The following is a 6,000-nucleotide window of genomic DNA, read 5'->3' on the forward strand; positions in this document are numbered from 1 at the left end:
AGAGGCTGGAACAGAGGGATGAGCAAAGGCAGGCATGAGTTAGGGGGTGGGAAGAAAATGACAAATCGCTCCGCACTTCTGGCATTTAAAGATGGTGAGCAGGGCCAGGGAGGCTGGGGGCACGTGGAGTCAGCTTGGGGGAGCTTCTCCAGGGCACATGATGTCATCGTGAGAGCCACTGAGGGGATGACCCGGCTGCAGTAGGGAGCCTGGGAAGGTTCTACTCGCCCGGCCGGTGACACACAAAGGGGGAGGAGAGAACAGAACCCACAGGAGAACCCCAAATGTCACCTGCCACCTGGGTGTCCTCAGGGGCCTGTCAGGGCACAATCCTGCCTGGCCACAGACGTCACCCACAACCCAGTGATGCTGTGTGACAAAACCATCTTCAAGCTCAGGGCTCAGAACAAGTCCATGACCCTCATGAGCCCGGAGCTGACCAGCGGTTCTGCCAACCTGGGCAGCTGCTCTGATTCCAGCAGGGCTCCTTGGTCACCTGCCTTCAGGCTGGCGGAAGGGCGGCCCTGGGGCTCTCAGATGGATTGCCACGTGGTCTCCCGTCTCCAGCTTCCTGAGGCCTGTTCCCTGGAGTGTCTGCTTGTGCTCCTCCAATTGGCATCCTTTTGACCATGTCACACAGCTGGGTGTGAAGTCACCGTGAAGGGGCTGAGGGCAGGGACATGGGGAAGCCTCTGATGGGCCGGGAGAGCACCTCTTTGTCCAGCTCAGAGGTTGGTGAGGAAGTTGGGCCTCTCTGGGAAGTGGCTGAGGAGAGCACCAGGGCCCTGCCACAGGTTCATGGGCAAGAGGTACTGTAACATAGCACTTGTCTGCCCACACGACAGAACATGGGGATAGAAGCTCACAAGCTGCACCCCTTCCAGCAGCTGCAACTCCACAAGGACGCCCGGGTCACTTGGTAACCGTGAGCTGGACAATCACGGGTTCTTTATTCCGATCTTAATTTCTGTTATCTGTCCTACTCAAATCAGATGTCCCACTTGACACGATTGTATGTCTAGTGTACGGAAAGGCTAAGAAAAGGAATAGGCGGCCTGTTCCCCACAAAGACTCTGGGGTTGGTTTCAAGGGAGACTGGACACATTGCTGGGCTGATCACACAGGAGGAAGGGGGCTCCTCTCCAGTGCTGCTGACTACGTCTCTACAGCCCGTTTCCCGGGCACCACCACCTCCACGGACCCAGGAGGCCTCAACCAAGCTGGAAACCTTTGGAGAGAGCCAGCTGCGGTGCCAAGATTCAGCCGCTAGAGGGGGCAGGCGAGCCATCGTCCTACGGATAGGGGTGCGAGCAGTGTGCATGTGTAAGAAGGTGCAGGTGTGCATGTTTGTGTGTCTGTGTAGGTGTGGGGTGCATGTGAGTGCTGCATGTTGTGTGTGTGTGCACACATAGACCTTGAGGGTTGGCATTGCCATGAACACTGCAGGGCCCAGAGCTGTAGCCCTCAGGCTGGGTGCAGAGACCCGAGGGAGAGCTGGTGCCAGCCAGCACCCGTCAAGAGGTGGGTGATGGGCCCCAGGAGTGACAAGTTCTCTAGGTGGCAAGAAGGAAGAAGTGGGGGGACCAAGACTCTTTGACCCCCAGATTCCTCTGGGGTCCCTGTTTGAGCAGCGTATCTCTAGTCCAACCCACTGCAGTCCTGGGAGGGACCACATTCTGTCCCCAGGGCCTTCCCCAGCTGGCCTCAGCACCTCCTGCAAAGGCCATCCTCTGAGGGGTTTGGCGAGTGACTCTGTTGCTTACACAACGTAATGTCCTCCCTGAGGTCCAGGAGGGCAGCTTCCACCCTCAGGGTCCCGCAGGCAGGCCCCTGCGAGGCCGAGGGAACCCGCCCAGGCTGCTCCCAGCTCTCAGGATTTGGAGTTTTTCTCAGTCTCCAGCCTCTGCCTCCATCTCTGTGGGCCTCCTCCCCCGTTTCTGTGTCCTCTCCACACAGGACAACAGTCATGGATTCAGGGCCCTCAAGATCGGTAACCAATCACATCTGCAAAGACCCTGTCTCCAAACAAAGCTACACTCTGAGTCTCAAGTGAACATGAGTTTGGGGGGACTCTCCTCTCCGCATCACACCAACCTAGGTGTCACGGGCGGGCGGTTCTTAGTGCAGCGTGTCCCTGCTGTGTCCAGAGCTGGCCCTCGGCATCCTCCCCAGACAAGCCTCCCCTGAGGTGCGGGCTCAGCCCCATCGTCCCCTCAGCTGGTGGGGGAGGTCAGAGGCCTGCGATGGGGAGTGGGAGGCAGAGGGCCCTGCCCCACCCCCACACCGCTGCCAAGGCACCAGGAGCTGTGAACTGCGAGCGCTCCCAAGGTTAATTAATTATTACATTAAAATGCACCCTTTGAGGGGCCCCGCAAACAGGAAAGTATTAATCACTCGTTTCCTCAGACTGACAAGCACATTTCCCTAAATTCCTCCGCTGCTGACTTAACCGAATGATAATCCCCCGGCTGCTGCCATGTCCCATGAAGTCACAGCTCATGAATATTCTGGCATCGCAATTTGCTTTTTAAAAGGACAGACTTATTATTTCATTTTAAAGTTGCTGTCGTGCATAGTAATTTCCAAGCTCCTAAAATGACGAAGTGGCAATGGCCGTTCTGGCCAGCCAGGAGCCAGGCCCTCGAGCACATAGCAGGACCTGTCCTTGCCATGTGGGGACAGGGATGCCAGGTTGTCCTGCACCCCAGCCTGACAAGCAGTCCACTATGGAACAGCCATTGGAGGATCCAAGAGCAGGGTCCCCGCCCCCCCCACACTGAGCTGTCCACCTCGATCCACTCCCATCCACCTCCTGTCCATCTCTGGTCCCTGCTTCTTTGCAGCCTTCTGTGTGGTGGCTGCAGCAACAGCCTTGCTATCTGTGATTGGGGCGAGGAGCCGGGAAGTGTGGCCGTGGAGCCTGACAGACACGGAGCTTAAACCTGACAAGGCTTTTGGCAAAATGCTGAGCCTCCGTGGGCCCCCAGTTCCTGGAAGTGCGAACCGGGCTGCACCCAGGCCCACCCAGGGCCGAGCTGGTGCTCTGTGCTCCCCTCTGCTGCCTCTGACCTGGAAAGGGAGGGGCCGGGCCTGGCCTGATGTTGAGGCCATCTACTTTGATGTGGCAGAAATCATCGCACCCCAGGACTGGACCGAGGAACAGACCTTCCAACGGCTTCCCGGGACATCTTCCCAGGGCCATTTCCACCAGCTGTTATAGGTTGGTCCAAGGACCCATGAGAGCAACTCACCCAATACATATGCAAGTGGAAAATAAGATTTTACGACGCCTGTCACGAGCATTCCCAAAGAAGGAGCTCTTCCTCAGACCCTCCTTTCAGAGAGGGCCACTGGAGAGGAGGAAGGCTGTCCTCAGACCCTGTCCCTCCTCTCCAGACCTGGCACTGTCTCCTCCTGCAGGCCCTGCAGGCTCTGGGCGGCTCTGTCTCCTGGAACACTGGCTGCTCCCCCTCCCTTGGCACCCCTGAGCTTCTCGCCTTGCTCTTCCCCCGAGACTGCGCGCAGCCTCCCCAGTGAGGCCCGTGGGCGTCCCTCTCTGCCCTCAGACTCAGGTCCTCTGGACTCACCTGGACCCCCTGGGTCCTGTTTGCTCCTGCCCCTGTCCAGGTCTTGTGTCCAGGCCCCAGCCCCACAGTGGGCTCCTGTGCAGGGGGTGGCCAGCTGCTTCGGTACTTGGTTGTTTGGAAGAATGGCAGGCGCTCATGGGAGGTGGTGACACTGGCACCACGTGTCACAGGGCTTTGTGGGTGGAGAATTGCCCACGGTGAACTGTGCCATCGCACCTCATCTTCATAATAGTAAAGAGATGTGATTTGGACCCCAGGGACCCACAGCACCCCTGGGATGTGGTCAACCTCAGCAGGATGGTGGATAGGCTGTGCACGAGGCATCAGTCCCCTGAACGAGAACTACTGGAGCCGACCCGAGTCTGACTGCCCACCCCTGGGAATGTGGCAGAGAGTCTGAGTGGCCAGGCCTCCTGAGGCTGGGCTCCTGGACGGCTGTTCCGTCTTCTCTGAAATGGTGTTTGCGGAACTTGGCACCACGTGTCACAGGGCTTTGTGGGTGGAGGTCCCGAGGGGCAGGGCTGTCCCGCACGTGCATCAACTCCAGCACCCTGGCTCCCAGCACTGGGTGTGATGGCACCCCCTGCCCTGTGACAAGAGCAACACGCTCTCCCAGGTGAGGGTGCCCAGCCGGGAGGGCTTGGGCCAGGTGCACACAGAAGGAGGAGGCAGCGCTCCCTCCTCCCTGGGCCAGCTGGGCAAGCCGGGATCCAGGAAGCCCTTCAGAACATGGATGGGACAAGAGGCTCAGAGAGGGGCAGGAGTCCTCTCAAGGTCCTGCAGGTACAGAGCAGGGTCCCGGCCTCCAGCAGCTCCTGTAGGTTCTACCTGTCCTGCCAGGGCTTTCCAGAACCCTCCCGCCTCTGTGTACAGCCTCAGGAACATGCCCCCTCAGCAGGGTGACCTGCAAGTCCAGGGAGGAACAAAATCATAAGAAGTCTCACCAAACATCTTCCCTGCTTCAGCTGAGGGGCAGGAGCAGGTGGGGCCTGAAAGACCCAGGACCTCAAGCTCCCGACCTGAGTCCAGAGGTCCCTCCCCAGCACCCAGGCTGTCCGTGTCTCTCTCCAAGGTGCTGAAAGCCCCCTGGCCCAGCCACCTCCTGGCAGAGCTGTCCTGACCACAGGCTGTGGTGGACTCCTGCCTCTCCAACGCCCCCAGACACGCACAGACCCCTCACCAACACTCCACCGTCCTCCTCTTGTCCTTTTTAAATCGTAGCACCATATGAACGACACTAAAGTTATCATTTCAACCTTTTCTGAGTGTGGAACTCAGAGGTGGCAGCACCTTCCCGCCGTCCAGCAGCGTTCACCACTGTCCACCCACGGCTCTCGCACCTTCCCAGCCTGACACTCGGTCCCCCAGACGCTGCCCCTCCCAGCCATCCAGTCCTCTGTGTCTGGCTGAAACTAGCCGAGCGCGATGTCCTCAAGTTCCCCGGGCCCTAGCAGGTGCAGAGTTTCCCCTTTCCTAAGGTCCATGGTGTCCCCTGTAGGGGTGGCCACTGCAGGTGTATCTGCTGGTGGACGTGCAGGTTGCTTCTTCCTCCTCTTGGCAATGAAGTCGTGCTGCTGGGAACCTGGGTTGGCAGGCACCTCTTCACGTCACTGCTGTCACTGCTTCTGGGTGTGTCCCAGAGGTGGGACTGCTGGGCCACGTGTGGGTCACATGGTGGTTCTGCCTGCAGTGTCTCCACTCCGGCTGCACCTGCTCACACAACACCTGCCCCGGGAGGCGTCGCCCTGTCTCACCTGCCCCTGTGGTTTTCTGGGTGTTGACTGCATGTGACAGGCGCGTCCCCACCTCTCTGTGCTGTTTGTCTTTCTCCACTTGGTGCTTTTGCAGTGGGGAGTTATTTAGGGCAGAGGACAGTGGCTCAGAATGGGATTCTGGAACGAGACCTGCACCCAAATCCTGGCCTCATGGCTCACTGGCCACATGACCCCAGACTGTGGTCAAGGAATGTCCATCAGGAGCCAAGCAAAGCAGAGTTGATGTTGCCAGCTGCTTTTCTTGTCATCACTGTGGAAGGCAGGACCTCCACCTCAGGACCGAGGCAGGGACTGGCTGGCATGGGTACTGACCCTCCTGGGTGTGTGTGAGAGAGCAGGTGGTGGATACGGCCCAGCAGTGCTCTCTCCCCTCGGCCAGCAAGGCCACAGCAGGGCTGTGTCTGTGGCAGGGAGCTGAGGCTTCCTTCCTGAGCGCCAAGGGCCCGGAGGGCGCAGCTCACCCGATGAGTGCTGGCGTTTGGCGCCCTGATGCAGGAAGCGCCCGGCACCACTGCTGGGAACAGACATCTAAGTGACTTCCTTGCTGAATATTTCATGATTTACATTAATGGCTTTCTGGTGTTTTTCATAACAAAACTGTCCACCTTATGGTGGGTTAAAATGTGGTTGTTCCGGTC

Source organism: Ictidomys tridecemlineatus, chromosome 4 (assembly GCF_052094955.1).
Source record: "Ictidomys tridecemlineatus isolate mIctTri1 chromosome 4, mIctTri1.hap1, whole genome shotgun sequence".
In the NCBI taxonomy this organism is placed as follows: domain Eukaryota; kingdom Metazoa; phylum Chordata; class Mammalia; order Rodentia; family Sciuridae; genus Ictidomys; species Ictidomys tridecemlineatus.